The sequence below is a fragment of the Pleurodeles waltl genome, chromosome 12 (genome assembly GCF_031143425.1).
Source record: "Pleurodeles waltl isolate 20211129_DDA chromosome 12, aPleWal1.hap1.20221129, whole genome shotgun sequence".
Lineage (NCBI taxonomy): Eukaryota > Metazoa > Chordata > Amphibia > Caudata > Salamandridae > Pleurodeles > Pleurodeles waltl.
Genome location: NC_090451.1, coordinates 706,843,301 through 706,859,563, shown reverse-complemented (window position 1 = coordinate 706,859,563; position 16,263 = coordinate 706,843,301). Strand labels below are relative to the sequence as shown.

The following is a 16,263-nucleotide window of genomic DNA, read 5'->3' as shown; positions in this document are numbered from 1 at the left end:
CCGCGGTTCACAAACCCTCGACCTCGGCCTCTCGGCTGTGCCTGAAACACAACATTCATTTGCAGTTGTTGTTGTATCATCTGCTGAACTCCATTTCCCTGTACTCCAGCCTGTGCAGCCCTTATCTGCATCACCATCACCTTTTCCTTTAACTTTTTCTGCTTCAATTCGATCTCATCACTACAGTACTTTGCATACTGCAATACCTCATCAATCGGTTTAGCCTGCCAACAGATCAAATGATTCTTAATCATCTGACTGACCTCCGGTCTCAATCCTTCAACAAATCTAAACACAAGGTGGTTCATGTCCTTTGGTTCAATTGTCTCAGTACCACTGTAATGCTTAAACGCTTTCAACAATCTCTCGTAATAAGCATGTATTGACTCTTTAACCTCTTGAGAGGTCCGGTCGATTTTCTGCCAATCAGTCACCTTCGGCGACACCTTCTGTTTCAAAAACTCAATTACTTTATGATAATATTTCATCACCTCTTCTGAAGCTGCTCCGGTCACCTTATCTCTTGCCGGCTCCTTTGTCGGCCAATCTACCCCTCTCTTGCACTCGAGCCACAAATCAGGCGGAACAATGATCTCAAACAAAGTATTCAAGTCTTCCCAAAGACATTTTGCAAGTTTCACAAACCTATCCGTTTGTTGATACCACTCGATCGGCTTCTCTCTTAGCCTAGGATAATCATTTGTAAAAGATAAAATGTCTCCTCTAGTCCATGGCACATGTACTAAAACACCACTAGCTGTCTCTCTCATGGGTAATATTTTTACTGAATCTAAATCAGGTGAGGTCCTAGCTTGATTAGACCCTGGACTATCACTCTTTCCCTTATCTCTTTTCTTTGCCCATCGGCCTTCCCATTTCTCCAATGCACCCCAAATTTGTGCACTCTGCAGCAATTCTCTCAAATGTGCCTTCATGCCTGCAGATCTCATGTGTTCAAAATCTTTTGAGTCGAAATCTAATCTGTAACTCCTTTTCAAATGCTTAGTGTTTCCGATATCGATATTGTATTTGTCTGCTAAATTCGCTAATCTCTGATGCACTTTGCCTACTTCCCTGGTAATTTTGGGACACAGGTATCTTAATTCTGCTTCTGTGTATGATTCCAATCTATTTACTCCCATTGTCCCTTCTACTAACTCGGCAGCTTCTGCCCCTAGTCGTAAAAGGTTCAGGTATTCGTCTTGTTTCTCTTTCTCAGGTTCAACTGTGGTCACTGTAGTCTTTTGCAAAGTATAGGTTTTCTCTAACCATTCGTTTAACTGTTGTACCGTAAATCCCTGCAGTGAAATGTTCCCTGCATGTATCATTGGAGAGTGTGAAGTATTCATACTCATGGTTTGGGGAGTTAGAACTCCTAAACCTGCTTGACGCATTGCTTCGAGAGGTGCCCCCACTGGACTAAGGTCCATTAAGGGTCTTGGTGGCTCATTTACTTGCTCTCCAGGGGCCATTATCTGTGGAGTTACCATAGGCCCTCCTCTTATCGCTTCCTGAGTCATCACTCCCTGGTCACATACCCCTGTTTTACCTTGTGCATACAACGGCACTGGGGGACCAACAGTAATAGGTAATGATATAGCGGCAGGTTTCTGACCTGGACCCAGACCTCTTGGAGCCTCAACACCATAGGTCTGTTCCAATGTACCTGGAACAGGTACTAATGGTGGTCCTGCTACAGGATTATACCCTGGTATCAATTGTGGGGGCTGGGACATTAACTTCGGAGTCGATTCAATCTGTATTAACTTTAGCTTTGTGTATATCGGGTCTGGCGGCACTATCAAATTTGTGGTAGTTTCAAGCACTGGGACATCAGGATAGATTCTCTTTATCTGTGGTGGAGGCTGTAACTGTATCGGCATCTCGGGTGCAGTGGGTACACTGACACCATTCTGTATCAAAGCTGTATCACTAGTCTGTGCCGTATCAGTAACTCCCTTTTCCTGCGTCTGGTTCCCAGGATCTAAGCTAGTGCTTGGAGCACTGTTGCTCACCGCATACGGTGGCGGAGGATCATGTAACAGTCTATCCATAAATTCTTCATTGTCTGAATCATCGTCTTCTTCCCAAGATCTTTTATTTTCTTTAGATTTGCCTGAATCTTTATCAGTTTTACAGGAGGCTTTCTTTCCCTGTGTTTCTTCTCCCTGAGTTATTGCTGGGAATGACTTTAACCCATCTACGATTCCCCTTCTCCACATTTTGCTCTCATTGTCCCATCTAGCTTCTGCATATGATTTTTCTGCCCTTCTCAGCCTTCTCTGAAATCTTTCTTGTCTATGTTTAAGAGCCATTAAGTCCCAAATTGCTAAAGCCTCATATTGTGCCGGTCTTGGATGCGGCATTTGTGTACTTAACATCCACCTCAAATTTTCTAGTACCTTTGGATTAAACGTCCCATGCTCTGGAAACGCTAAACACCCTTCTTTCTCTGTTAATTTGCGCCACTGTTTCATCCATAAACAAGGCGCGACACCTTTCTCTTCCATAACCCTATAAGCTGGAGTACCCTCAGGTGGTGTAGGTTCCCCATCGGTTGCTACAATATATACATCTCCCTTTAGAGCACTCTTGAATGCTTTGACAAAATTCATTTTTGCGATTCTCTTATTTTGTTTTAGTCAGAAATGGCTTAGTTCCCAGGACACTCTTCACCCGCCCTTCCTCAACCTATTGCCTCTCACGGACGGCAGCCAATCCGTGCGCGACCCCTCTCGACATCTGACCTATCTCAGCGCGGCACCACTAACGTCACACTCACACACACTGCAGCTGACAAAGTCTTGCGGCTTGTCCGCTCCTCACTGACCCTTACAATCATACAAACTAAAGCAAATTATTGCGAGCACCTTAGAATGACAACACAAATCTTTCGGTTTATTACAGGAAGGGTAACACATTCGCTTCAAAACTTTACAGAGATTTTACTCGAAGCCTCAGCCGCTGCTCTCTCCTTATCAGTTCCCGCATACGCAAGCAGAATTCGGCCCGCAAATTCTACTCTCGACTTGTCAATGACTCCTTCTAGTGCACTTTAGAATTTGTCAAATCTCCATCGAAGGTTTCATTCATGCGTTATAACTCAAACTTGACTTGTCAACCATGCCCGATTGACCTATTAAACCGCACAGATTACAACATAGACCATATTTATCTTCATACTCCGTAGTCTTAGACCTCGACAGGTCCGTACACAACAACCAACCACGTGGATAATTTTGAGCAACAAGCGCTACATTCACATGAAGTACGCCGACTTCCCTACTCTCATACTGTGGAGTACGCCTACTCCTGCTAAACAACACTTAATTTGGCCTAAATACACACAAATTTTCACAATCTCCTGCAAAATGCATAAGCTTAGGCAAGCGCAAGAACCCTAACCACATACATTATGGCGCCGAGAACATTCCCAACTCATTTAGGCAGGCTCCAAGATCCCAGGAAAGCCATGGCGAGCTTAGAAACCCCTCAAACCTCCAAATTGCATAATCACAGAAAAACAAATTAAACAATGAATCTCCGTCTTAGGGCCCCCAAGGGCCAAACCGTCGCTCTGCTACTAGAACTGTTAACGCGTCCTTCTATGTCAATTTATACACATTAGGACTCGTTTTAGGCCGATGAATCTTTGGACCCAGTGGTGAGACACCGTAAGACGAGGTAACTGATCAATATGTCAAGCAATATATCAATAATATCATCAACATATATCACCACAATATATTTCAGTTTAGACATTGGTTAAAACTGTCGGCGCGACCATGACCTTTCAGTCATGAATAACCACACCTTTATTGAAGTTTTGTGAATTTTATTCCCTATTGATTACAATCTAATAGTAAATGTATTAATCTCAAAACCAAGAAGCAAAAGAGCATAGTCACGATATGGCAGTTGTGATAAGATTTTGACAATGCGAAGATGACAAACATTAAACCACTAATATATGGTATATACACAAATCAAGTACGTAGAACAGCATATATGTCTCAGTTCAGCGTAGCACAATGTCAGTCACGTTCGTTGCGTCAGTCAGGGTGAACCCTAGCCTATCCACTAATTAGCATCAGCATGTTGGACTTCATGCAAAACAATTTAGAACATCGATTTGGAAAACATCTAACTAAGGTCTTCTAATCAAAAATACAGCAGTTGGTACCTAGAAAGGAAAAGCAAATGGACAAATTTCAAGAGCATCTGTCATAATTACCCTCCTCGAATGAGTCAGCATACAGGTTCAGACTTCGTCTTCAGGACATCAGTTGGATCGTCGTCAGTCTATCTAGTCTAAGGGCAGGGGACACTTCCCTCATAAGGAAGAAAGTGTAATGGGGCAAGTTAAAGGATGAGGATGATTTATTGTCTCAAGTCACCAGACAGAGTGACAGAGTTTCTGGATGCAATCAATATCATTTCCTACCTAGATCTCTCGAGTCTTCTGTGTCATGGGTTTTTATCCCCTTTTGGCAATACCTTCCCCCAAAATTCTATTGGACAGTCGCTTCACCCCACTATCTTTAACCTATCAAATTATACATTAAGTAATGCACTTGTCATTTCATGATAATTCATAACATTTTGATTGGTCTTCGCAATTGACGTTTTTCGTAGGTGGCACATCCGGGGTTACTTCATTCTTTGGTACGTTCTTCAGGTCAAAAGTTCCCTTTTCCATGGTCGAATGTCCTTGAAAGTTTCCATATTTGTTGCAAAACGTATAAAACTTATACTAAAGCAGCTAGCATGCGGATGGGAAAAAACCTAAGTTTGGTACATAAAACAAAGGAGAGAACACATGCTGGGTCATGGCCTTTTGCGAGTCAGCACAGTGGAGAAACAGAAAAATATGCTGTAATATGAGAGCTACACAGCTAAGTTTTTCGACTCACGCTAACTTAAGGCTTATGGGTTCTAATAAATGCAATCTTCGTAAATGTTAATGTATTCAATTAATCATAATATAAGCAATCATTTCTTATAATTGACATTAGTATATGCATACAATAATTCTCTTTTATTATAAGTAGGTTAGAATACATTTCAAATGAATAATATTTTTATAACTACCAATGCAGTATTAGTTAAGTATATGCAATTCACATCTAATGTATGTAATATTTAAACTATGCTCTCTCAGAAGCATCTCCCAAGCAAGCCCAGTGCCCTAGTTGTGGTAGCTCTCGGCCCCACATCCCGCAGCCCGGCGCCGGGAGGGAGGTGTGCCCGTCAGCCTCACCTGATGCCCTCCGCTGGAGGCGGGGCCGTGTTTTGACAGGTGCGGAAAGGCGTGACACCAGCTCGGACCCCGCGGAGCTGTCCGCGAGTCTCAAGCTATGGTTCCGAAGGAGGCGCGGCCTCGCTGTGACAGGGGCACTGCACGTGACGGTCCACGCCGGGGGTGGGTGGGCCCTGCGCGCGCTGACGTCAGACGCCGCCGCCCTGAGCCAGGGGCTGCTATGTAAGATGGCGGTCGGCAGTGCTCCGGAAGGTAAGGACCGTGCCCCTGATTGCTCCCACTTCTCCTCGCCGCAATGGCCCAGGGAAGCCCCGGCGCGACTCTCGGGCTCGTCCGATCCGCCCAGGGTCTAACCCGGTTCCTTCGGGCCGTCCCTAGGCTCAGTCCGTGCATCACAGCGGAGGCCCGGTTGGCCGGGAGAGACAGGCGGAGATGGGGGTGCGAGGTGCACCTGCGGAGGGGTGGGGCTGAGCACGGCGGGTTCCTGGATGAGGAGATAGAGAGCTCCCTGGGCCTCTGTTACTGGGGTGTCTCACCTGGCCTCTGTCACTGGTGTCTTGGGCCATTCCCCTGCCACTCTCTCTCCCATCTCACTTAGGGTCTCACTCCACACCTGTCACTGGGGTCCTGTTCATTCTCACTGCCACCCTTCCCTTCACTCTCATTTAGGGTGTCTCCCTGGGCTCGTATCCCTCTATTTTCAATGGGGTATTGTTCCATTCTCCCTGTCGCCCTCTCTCTTTCCTTACTTAGGGTCTCACCTTACACCCTCTCCTGTCCATGGATCCCTCTTCTCTCTCCCTCCTCACTTAGTCACCCCCCACCCCCTAAAAAAATACAAAATCACTGGGCCCGTCTGCCCCTCCCCTGTTACTGGGGTCTGATCCCCTGTTAGTAGCGACCCCCACCACCCAATCCCGACAGGGGTTTGCATTAATCCGGTGTCTTTCATCCTGTCCTTCTCCCTTTAGACCTGTCTCGCTCCTCATCTGTGTGGCCTTGGGACCTCCCGTCCCTCTCTCTCTCCTACCTCTGGTGCTCTCCCAATCACACCTGCCTTTGCCTCAGCCCTCCCACGGAGTCCTTTCCCTGATATCTGTATAGAAATCCGTACACTGCCCTAAAACTTAACTTGCCCCATTGCTTGGCCCTTGGCATCACGATTCCAGGCAAAAGCCTGAAAGAGCGAAGTCAGCGCTCATACATCGGAAGGGATGAAGGTTTGTAAAGTAGGAAGGGAGGCAGACTGAAAATAGGATAGAGATGCGTTCAGAGGTCTCGCCTCGATAATCTGCAGATATATACGCACACACAGACCTGTCCATCCCATTTAATAAATGACATACAACTAGTGCCGGGGACGGACTTCCATTATCTCTTGATTCTCCGGTCACTGTCCCCCAGTAATAAGTTGATCAACATCTCTGCTGCTTTCTTCGTGGGAACCGGGCCCTAAACTAGGCGACTAGATGCTGGCTAGTGAGGGCTGTTCCCACGGTAACACTTGCAATCTACATGTTTGAAGCGTAAGGTCGGAGACTGCATGAATCCTGCCGATGGAGCATTTAGTGCCATCTTTGAACCGATCACACACGGCTCCTTAGCACATTTGTTTTCTGCCACCGGCTTGTTGCAGGGGAACCGTTTCAGGTTTTGGATAGCTCCCGGCTTTTATTCTCTCTGCCAGTCACTGGGCGGGGATTGTGGCTGCCGGGAGCATTTCTTGTGGGAAAACGATAGTTCCAGGACTCATCCCACGGTTTAAAGACCACATGGATGTCAGACGATTGATGGTGATCAGGCGAGACAGGATCTCGTGCGAAGTCGGCAGGATTTACATTTTATGTCACTGCACATAGGAGATCGCTGCTGTAAGGAGGTTTGCGGCATCTTTTTGTCACTCGCCCATGTTAATGCTGAGGACTATTGACTATCTCCCGGGGAAGCAGAAGAGCGCTGTGAAAGCCCTTTAATTTGCGGGTAACAGTTCAGTTTATAAATCACGTTAGTGGGATTGGTTAGTAAACTTTAGTTCGACATATGGAACAGGAAAAAGATGGGGCACAATCAGAAAATAACTGCACAGAAAGCAGTTGAATCGAACGTAATTTTTGGGGGATCTAACCTGGAGCTTCTTTCAGTTGCACCAGAAATGAATCCGTGGGATCTGTGTTGGAGCAGCCTACATCCCTAACCGAATCTCAGGAGTTTCAGTCTTAAGGCAAGAGCTGGCCAGACTGACAACAGCTCACCCAATAAGATTTAAAACTGGACAAGGATATATTGGAAATACACATTTACTAGAACACTGCCCTGAGAACCAGGCAGAATGCAGCCGATCATCTGCGGTAGAGAAATGAGAAGAATAAAGCTGGACAGCATGATGGAACATAACCTAGAGTTAGAGGACTACTCTCTAAAGAAGCTATGAGAAGTGTGGTGGAATAAAGATGGACCAGCGCTGTCAGTGTGCCGCAGGAACAGAGCTCCACTGGAAGACAGCTGAAATGTTGGAGGGTATATCACGAGCCGAAAAAACGGAACATCTGTGGAAAACTGGAAATGGTGTATTTGTGAATATAGCAAAATGGAAGTAACTAAAAATAGAGAAGAATTGGAGACAGAACCGAACTGAATGTGTCTTTAGTAACCAAAACATCCTGGGCCGGAATCAAGTGGAATAAAGTTAGAGTGAAAAGAGATATCGGTGGACTGGAATTGAACCAGAGAACAACCTGATTGCTCCAAAGCAGCATCACATTATACCTAAAATGCACCAGAATGCCACACAAATGGAAGACGGATACAACTGGACAGAACATACACAGAGGAGTAGAGCTGCACCAGTCCAGACAGAGACCAAAGAGTATGCGTCTGGCTTGTGCAGAAGATAGGTGCACGAGTACCACCTTTGAGAGAATATACGCACACAACAAACGAAAAACCTCATAAGTCAGCAGCCAGAAGACAGAACATCTGGATCACCACAGTCACCACGGTGCGGTTTAGTTACCAGTGCAGCCGGGGCAGAACAGATAGAAACTGGATCCCAGTGTGGCTGCAACGATAACTGAAAAGATCAACGTGGGGGCAGAAGCCAGTCATTGAGAAGAACCAAGGTGTCTACTTGAGAAGTGCCGGATTCGACAGTGGGGTGATTTTTCGGGCAGTGTGTCTGTATTGTTTTCCAGCTCTCTTTAGATGTTTTCATTAGTGTCATGTTTAAATGTTTACAGGGAATCGGAAAGAAAGTGTATTTCAGCCTTTTATTTGGTCTCTCATTAGTGACAATGTTTGCGCATTTCGTCTACTCTTCTGAAGTCATTGGGCTTGACCCGGCAGTTCTGATGATGTATTTGAACGTAAGCTGTTTGTGGGACTACATTTATTTATTGTTTGTTATTTTTTTTTACCTGGTATGCTGTCTTGGCATGTTCTAGGTTGTTTGAGCTATGTGCCTGCATCAGCCCGGAATTTTGAAGGTGCTGTTTTTGTTCTGCCTGTTTACATCAACTTTTCTATTCTTGTTTGGGCTGTGTGCCTTGTAGAGCTAGGTGTCATTCTAGCAGTGTATGTGTACTTTGCTTGTGTCGTAGAGCTGGTTGACATTCTAGCAGTGTTGGCGACGTCGCTTGTGTCGTAGAATGGGGTGATATTCTAGCAGTGTTTGGGTATTTCGCCTGTGTTGTAGAGCTGGATGACATTCTTGAGGTGTTTGGGTACTTCACTTCGCCTGTATCATAGAGCTGGGTGACATTCTAGTAGTGTTTGGGTACTTTACCTGTATCCTAGAGCTGGATGACATTCTGGCAGTGTTTGGGTACTTTGCCTGTGTCGTAGAGCTGGGTGATATTCTAGCAGTGTTTGGGTACCTCACCTGTATTGTGGAGCTGGGTGACATTCTGGCAGTGTACGTGTACTTCACCTGTGTTGTAGATCTGAGTGACATTCCGGCAGTGTATGTGTACTTTAGCTGTGTTGTAGAGCTGGGTGACATTCTGGCAGTGTACGTGTACTTCACCTGTGTTGCAGATCTGAGTGACATTCCGGCAATGTATGTGTACTTTCGCTGTGTTGTAGAGCTGGGTGACACTCTAGCAGTGCATGTGTACTTCTTTGTTGTAGAACTGTACTTTGCCCGTGTTTTAGAGTTTGGAGGATATTCTAGCAGTGTCTGGGTACTTTGCCTGTGCTGTACTATTTTTGTTGTAGCTCATACATCAATATCAGTTTATAAGTGGCTGATTGTACAGTCGAGGCTCTAGATCAGGGCACTGACCACATATATGAATGTGTTGTTTGTCCATCACGACTTTGTCCTCAAGTCTGTAGAAGTAGCTTTAGGTTCCCCATGAAATCGTCCATGCAGGAGTTTGATAGTTTTGGGGATTCATGAATGCGGGAGATTGAATACAGGCAGAGCCACATATTTCAGACTGAAGGTAGCAATGGAGGACGTGGATCGAAAAGGGCGGTGCTGGTAAATGAATTAACATAGTTCTTACTCCCCCCGATTTAAGCGCTTTGCGGTGAGTAGGATGCTACTCCGGAGCTCAGGGTTGGTGGTTAATCCACTGGTTAAATGTTGGGTTTTACTATTAGTAATGTGCTTTCAAGGAAGGAAAAAAAAACCTTGTATGCATTTACTCCAGTTGCTTTGAGATAGATTGTTAATACAAGTTAAGTGTGATCATTCATGGGGCAATGTGGTTTCAGGTGAATGGTGGTGAGATTGGGGGATATTAGGTAGCGTTAGATTGCAGGAATAGGGATTTAAATAGGAGAGGATGTGATCTATGGAATGAGGTGTCTGCCTTTTGCAGTATTACTATAAGAGAATAAGACATACAGGCACAATACTGAGAGGTGGATATACTAAATAACGGAAATTTTGGGGAGGATGGAAGGTAAGGAAAAGAGGAGTAGAATCGAGCCTAAAGAAATGAAGTGGAATTAAGTCAAGTCCAGTTTTTTCATGCAGGGTTTTATAAATATAGTGTTAGGATGCTTCCTGAGATATCAAGCAATTAAAAAATTTAAGCTGTAGAAAGCAATCTGTGGATGTAAGCTGTAAAAAGAAAACATTACGCATAGTTATCCTTGTCTGGGGAAGACTGCTTAAAACATGCAAGGAGGAGTGTATACGTCACTCAAACTTTGAGTCTAGCCTGCTGTTTGCCATCCTCAGACAGCCCTTTTTAAGAGTCTGGAGTATGCCAACCTTTTGTACAGGGTCTGCATGTTGCACAGTGTCAAGTATAATTTATAAACCTTCCATGAAATGGGAGCATATTGTCTCTTCTTGGACATAAAGCTGTACTTCAGATATTGAATAATCAAGGGCACTCCTAGTCACACACCTTCTGAGCAGTAATATGTACGGTAACTCTCGACTCTGCACATATCACAATTAGGAGCTTACGGCCAATGACGCACCCCACACTTTCCCCCCTGATAAATTACAGCAGGTTAGATCTGCCAAAATGTATTGTTTGAAGAATATCCGATAATTATCTTGTTTTAAGCACCAAAATCTGCATGTTATTCCCCTTTTTTCAAGATCTTGCCTCTATTTAGGAGTTATCAGCCCCAGTAAATTCTGACCCAACTGAGCTAGATATTTCGGAGTCTGATAGCAGAAGATTGGTCGGCTAGGGCTCTGAGATCAGTAGAAAGTTATAACTATTCTCTCTCTGTGCTCATAAAGTGAGGTACAGGTGGGCTAACGGTGTGAGGATGGGATCTAGTGGGGTAAAATCCAATCTAGCTGACTACCCGTAGTGGTCCTGGCTGTAGGGCAGGGAACAGCTAGAACTGGATTCTCATACGGTGATCTTCCGTGGTCTACTTTGTCCCTGTGGGATGGGTTGGTGGAGAGAACTAGTATCCAGGACCGTGGTCGGGGTTTGGTATGGGCTCTGGAATTTGAATAGCGTTGAAAGCCAGTGTTAGGACCGTGTACTTTGACTTGCGAGGTCGGAGCTTTGTTACTCTGTGACCATGGGGGACCAAAGGTTGGTAGGTTGTTTCAGGGCGGTTTTGCTTATCCACGTGGGATTTTGTCACCAGTGTTTACCCCAGCTTTTCTGAGCAGGCTGGTGGAGACATCTAACTCTGTCGTTGTTGGTCATGCTTGGCTTGTGCCTTAGCCGCTGGGGATGTAAACAGAGGAGGCAGGACGACAGCTGCTGGCGTGTGTCTTGTAATGTATACGAGTCTGTTACACATGGTCGGTGGTTTGCTGTTTGCCTTTCCAGGCAGCAGGCAGGGCCGCGAAAGACTCTTCCATTCTCAGCCAGGCTTTTCATCTATGGATGTCTCCAGCTGCTCCGAAGATGTCCCCCCAGCTCTTCGAAGGTAGGAGGCAATGTACAGGTTGTGTGCCTGCTGTTCGGTCCCAGCGCTGCTTCGTCTTTTAATCAAACCAGGAGCCCTCGCATTTGCAGTGTCTTTGATCTGCGTGTGTGTGTCACGCTGCAGCCCATGCTGGCTGTGCGAAGAGATGCTGGCGCCTCTGGAAGCAGCATTTTTTATCTTGTAATTTGATATATTTTTGACATTTCGAGGAAGCGGGCACTTCGTGTTAATAACTAAAAAAAGGCTTTTAAGTCAAAACACAGTAAACCAATACCATGCCTCTCAAATAAAACACGTTCTAAGTGTGGCAGGATGTTCATTTTGTTTTTCTTTCTGAAAGAGGAAGCGACGGATGGGATTCAGAAGGGCTAAACCCCCTCCCGGCTCTTGCTGCCTGACCAGTGACAGACATGATGGAGTAGAGAGGTTTGCTGCCGACCCTGATCGGTGGAAACCTTGAGACTGGGGCGCATCTGCGCTATGGGCCGACTCGCAATCCGGCTGTACAGTCCCGCATCCCTGAAGTCCGCAAGATCGTAGGCATATGTGGGCCATCACTTCGTCTGTTTTTTTTTTTTTTTTTTTTTTTTTTTTTTTGGCCATCGTTTTAAATGGGAGGCATATTTTTCAGATTTGTTATCTGTCATTGACTAGTGCTATTGGTCTTTCCATCGCATAGATGCTCCTGACTGACGTGTCTACCAGGGGCTGTGGAATGTAATCGTAGCTGCCAAGAATACTTTTGTCAGAAACTGTCCCATTGGAGATGTTTTGATATTCGTTATGCTCCCCTGGTCTCCTAAGAGCAGAGTAGTTAGGTAGAGCGCTAGCTTGGCCTTAGTGACTGTTCTGTGTGCGACAGCTCTTCCTTCCAAGAGTTGAGTATGTATGCATGACCAACCGGCATGAACGTATGTGCTTCTGTCACCATAATTTTCCCAGCAAAATCTGATATGTCGAACACTGCTTTTTATCTGACTTGTAAAACACCATCTAGCAAGTACTATGTAAGATTTTAATTTGCTTTATATTGCGAGTGAGTTTATGATTTTGGCTGCTTTTGTCAAGATTTGTGGCTACTTCTCTTCTGAGATTGCTATTTGTAGGTTTTCCTCCCTGTGTGCCTGGGGGAATATTACAAGTATATAACTGTATCTGATGTTGAGGAATTCATACCCACATGATTTATTGAACCTTCGGTCATGGTCAAGCCGTGGTCCTCCAAGAGACTCTTGCCGCTATGCAAAGGGTCAGATAGTTCCATGCCATGCAATTTGGTGGAATTAGAAACTTGTAACCACTTTAGAGGTGTGTAATGCTAGTATTGATTGTTTTATATTTGTTAGGAAGCAAATCACATGGTCTGCAAACAGGGCCAGCTAATAAGATTCCTTGTCTGCATCTTCCCCCTTTATGTCAAAGTTGCAACATATTTTATGGAATAACAATCCAAAAACAAAGGATGACAGTGGGCGCCCGCTTTGTTCCTCTTATTAGGGAGATTCTTGTCAATAACTCCCCATTAACCTTAATTCTAGCTGAGAGAGATGTCTACTTAGATAGGAGTAATGAGACTGTGTTTGGGCCAGTCGCACATTAGCTAGAAGTTTAGTTATATGTTACCAGTCAACCTTGTTGAAAGTCTTCCCTGCATCAAGTGAGATAAGGCTGTTATTTTTCCATTTTTTGTTAAGCTATGCGGACCAGGTGTTACCGTTGGTCAGTGTTCTATGAAACGTGATTGAGTTCTGACACCTACAGCAGATAGAAATCGTTCAAGACGACTTACTAAATAAAGATGAGATTATTTTTATGTGGAATTTCCTTAAAGCTATTGGGTGACATGGGATACTATGTTAGGTTTTTCCCTAGTTTAATAAGCTAGTCATGGATTCTAGCACTGGTTTGGTGATGGTGGAGAGATAGGCAGCGGCATGGTTAATAGGTCATGGTTTGACACTGAAAAATCATTGGGCCCTAGTGCCCTGTTTATTAACCTGCAAAGCACACTATTATCTATAAGGGTATCCTGCGTAGGTGTGTGTACCTAGCCCTACCGAAGGTGTATATATAAAGTGGAATAGTAAGTTTTATATGTTTGTAGGCTGTCTGTGTTTTTGCCTGTAATTAACTTTACTTGTTTGGTTTACACATGTGGTTTCTAATTTTATTTTGCGTAAGTTTATTTACCTAAATTGGATTTGCTTTTATATACTAAAAATCTGTTTGCCTTATCACAGCATTTTTCATGTACGTAAGAATTGATCAGATTCTCTCCTCTAACGTTTCATAGTTTCCTGTACATTTTTTAGTGACCGCGTTGATTTGTCTTGACTCTCTAATAATTGGAGTCGAGATTCTAATTTGCCTAATTTTATTGATCTCTAATTTGATAAAGGTGGGTGTGTGTGATATCAGTTCTCCCTGTAGTACCGTTTTTGTTGCATCCCACAGCAGATCCCATGAGACCTTTGTTACCATTTTCTTATGAGATAAGTTCTAGGGGTGCTTTGGTAGACTCCATCCATGCTGAGTCATGGAAGGCTATTTGCTTGATATGCCGGAAGGGGATTTGGTGTCTGTCTAGTTGAGCTCTAATGGGAGTTGGACTGGAACATGATCGGATAGGTTCTCTTCCAGGGGATCCTCATCAATAGTCATAAACATTGAATATTCCCGCCCTTGTGCGGGGACCCCGGAGCATATATAAAATACACACATATTATACATGTGTAAAACAGCAATGCAGGCTATAATGTTAAAACAGGCTAAAATGCTTTATTTCTATGAAGTTTTTTTTAAAAATTTTTTTTATTATAAAACTACCATAGAGAATAAATATCTACGCAAGCCCCCAAAACTGGGCTTAGGGAAGCAAGCAGCAGTAAACTCTAGAGAAAAAGAGAAAAAAACTGCATTGAAAAACAATGGAGCATTCTTAGCCAATAGGCTGCATGCAGGTTAACACAGGAGAACCATAAAAACTTTGGCACCGTGCCTTTAAGACCCTGAGCACCTCCAGTATCCCACCATGCCTCAGGGGTGAAGGAAAGGTGACAGTTGGTTCACAGTTAGGTCAGTTCTTTTTTCCGGCTTCTTCTGAGAGGATCCTGGAGCATTGAGCTCTCAGTTTTTCTGAGTTTTTCTCAGAAACATTCTTTAAAAAAGCGTTTTTTCACTTTTCATTCGACAGATAACATCTTTGTCTGAGCTAGGCAGTTTTTTCCTGACAGAAAAATGCCTTCACTTTTTGTCAAATGCCCTGCTTGTGGGAAGAAGAAGGCCCAGTCAGATCCCCATTCTCTGTGTATAGTGTGCCTGCCTCAGAGTCACTGCCCTGACACTTGTAAGTACTGCAAGAATATGTCTAAGAGGACTCTGAAAGATAGAGAAGATCCGGCTACATGGGCTTCAGTAGAGGCAAAGAACATCGTCCTCCTCACTTCCCAGACAACCAGCAGGCCATTCTCAGGAGAGAATGGCTCGGTCGACGTCAGCAGGTAGGAAAGTACCTGTTGGTTCCCCGTCGACGTCGTCGTTACCACCGTCTCACCGGCATAGATTGCCGTCGACGGCGACACACCCGACGTCGAAGGAAATGGCGTTGAGGGAACATCATCGCAGGGGCAGGTCTCCGTCGACGGCAGCCCGCCGATCGACGTCGAGCCATCGCCGGCGTGCCCGGTCGCCGCCAAAGGCTGTGCGCCCCCGACGTCAGGACACACGACGTCGAAATCACCACGACGGCATGAGAGACATCCGCCGTCGACCTCCCACCGCTCCACGTCGAGGCACACGACGGCGAGCAGGTCGAGGTCCAAGGATCGCCGTTCGACGTCAAGGCACTCTGTGTCGAGGCACTCAATGTCGAGACGAGCAACCGGCTGGGCGCCCTTCGTCGACACAGCCATCGACGTCGACACAGGTTTTTTCCTGTCCCACAGGGAGCAGAACATCGCCCCACGCCAGACAAGGCCGCGCCATCTCCAGTGGTCTCCATACCGAGCGACTCTTCTCGGTCAAGAGCGGCATCATCTGGGCATGTCTCGCCCATCAATCTATCTCCGAGATGGCTGGAGAGCCTTAACAGACCAGCGGCCTCCCCAGATTCGCAATATTCGCGAATGTATTCACCTACTGCCTCCCTGCCAAGAACGCCATCACCGACAGCCAGGGCAGGACGGGCTCGTTCTGCTCCTCGCCAACCGGCCGCGAGGCCTAGGCGCTCTGCTACAGCGTCTCGCAGCAGGTCTCGTTCTCAACGAAGATCCAGGTCTCGTTCAAGAAGATCACCCTCTTGGTCTTCATCAGGTTCATCTGTGGGGCGTTACTCACCCACCCTAACAGATTCACCACCTGCTAGAGTCTCACCGGTGGATGACATTACCACGTTTAACGAGGTGCTGCTAAGAGGAGCGCAGAAACTCAACATAGAGGTTCCAGAGCCATCTACCTCTTCATCAGTCATCTTTGAGACTCTACAACAGAGATCTGCATCAAAAAAGCTGCTGCCTCTAGTGCCTGGTTTGTTGCAGCCAACCATGGACACTTTTCTGGCCCCAGCCTCGCTTAAATCTGCCCCGGCTAGGATTCTCAAAAAATACAAGGCTCCCGAACAGGACCCTTTGTTCCTCAGGAAGGATCCG

At 45.5% G+C, this 16,263-nt stretch overlaps 1 protein-coding gene across 9 annotated transcripts in view; it reads left to right on the top strand.

The window, feature by feature from the left end:
• Nucleotides 1-5,428: 5,428 nt before the first annotated feature.
• Nucleotides 5,429-16,263, top strand: part of LOC138266928 (calmodulin-binding transcription activator 2-like) — an 863,356-nt gene continuing 852,521 nt past the window's right edge. For all 9 annotated transcript variants that reach the window (XM_069215705.1, XM_069215704.1, XM_069215702.1 and 6 more), the window contains exon 1: nucleotides 5,429-5,512. The gene's annotated coding sequence lies outside the window, so the exon portion shown is untranslated. The remainder of the gene's footprint in view (nucleotides 5,513-16,263) is intronic.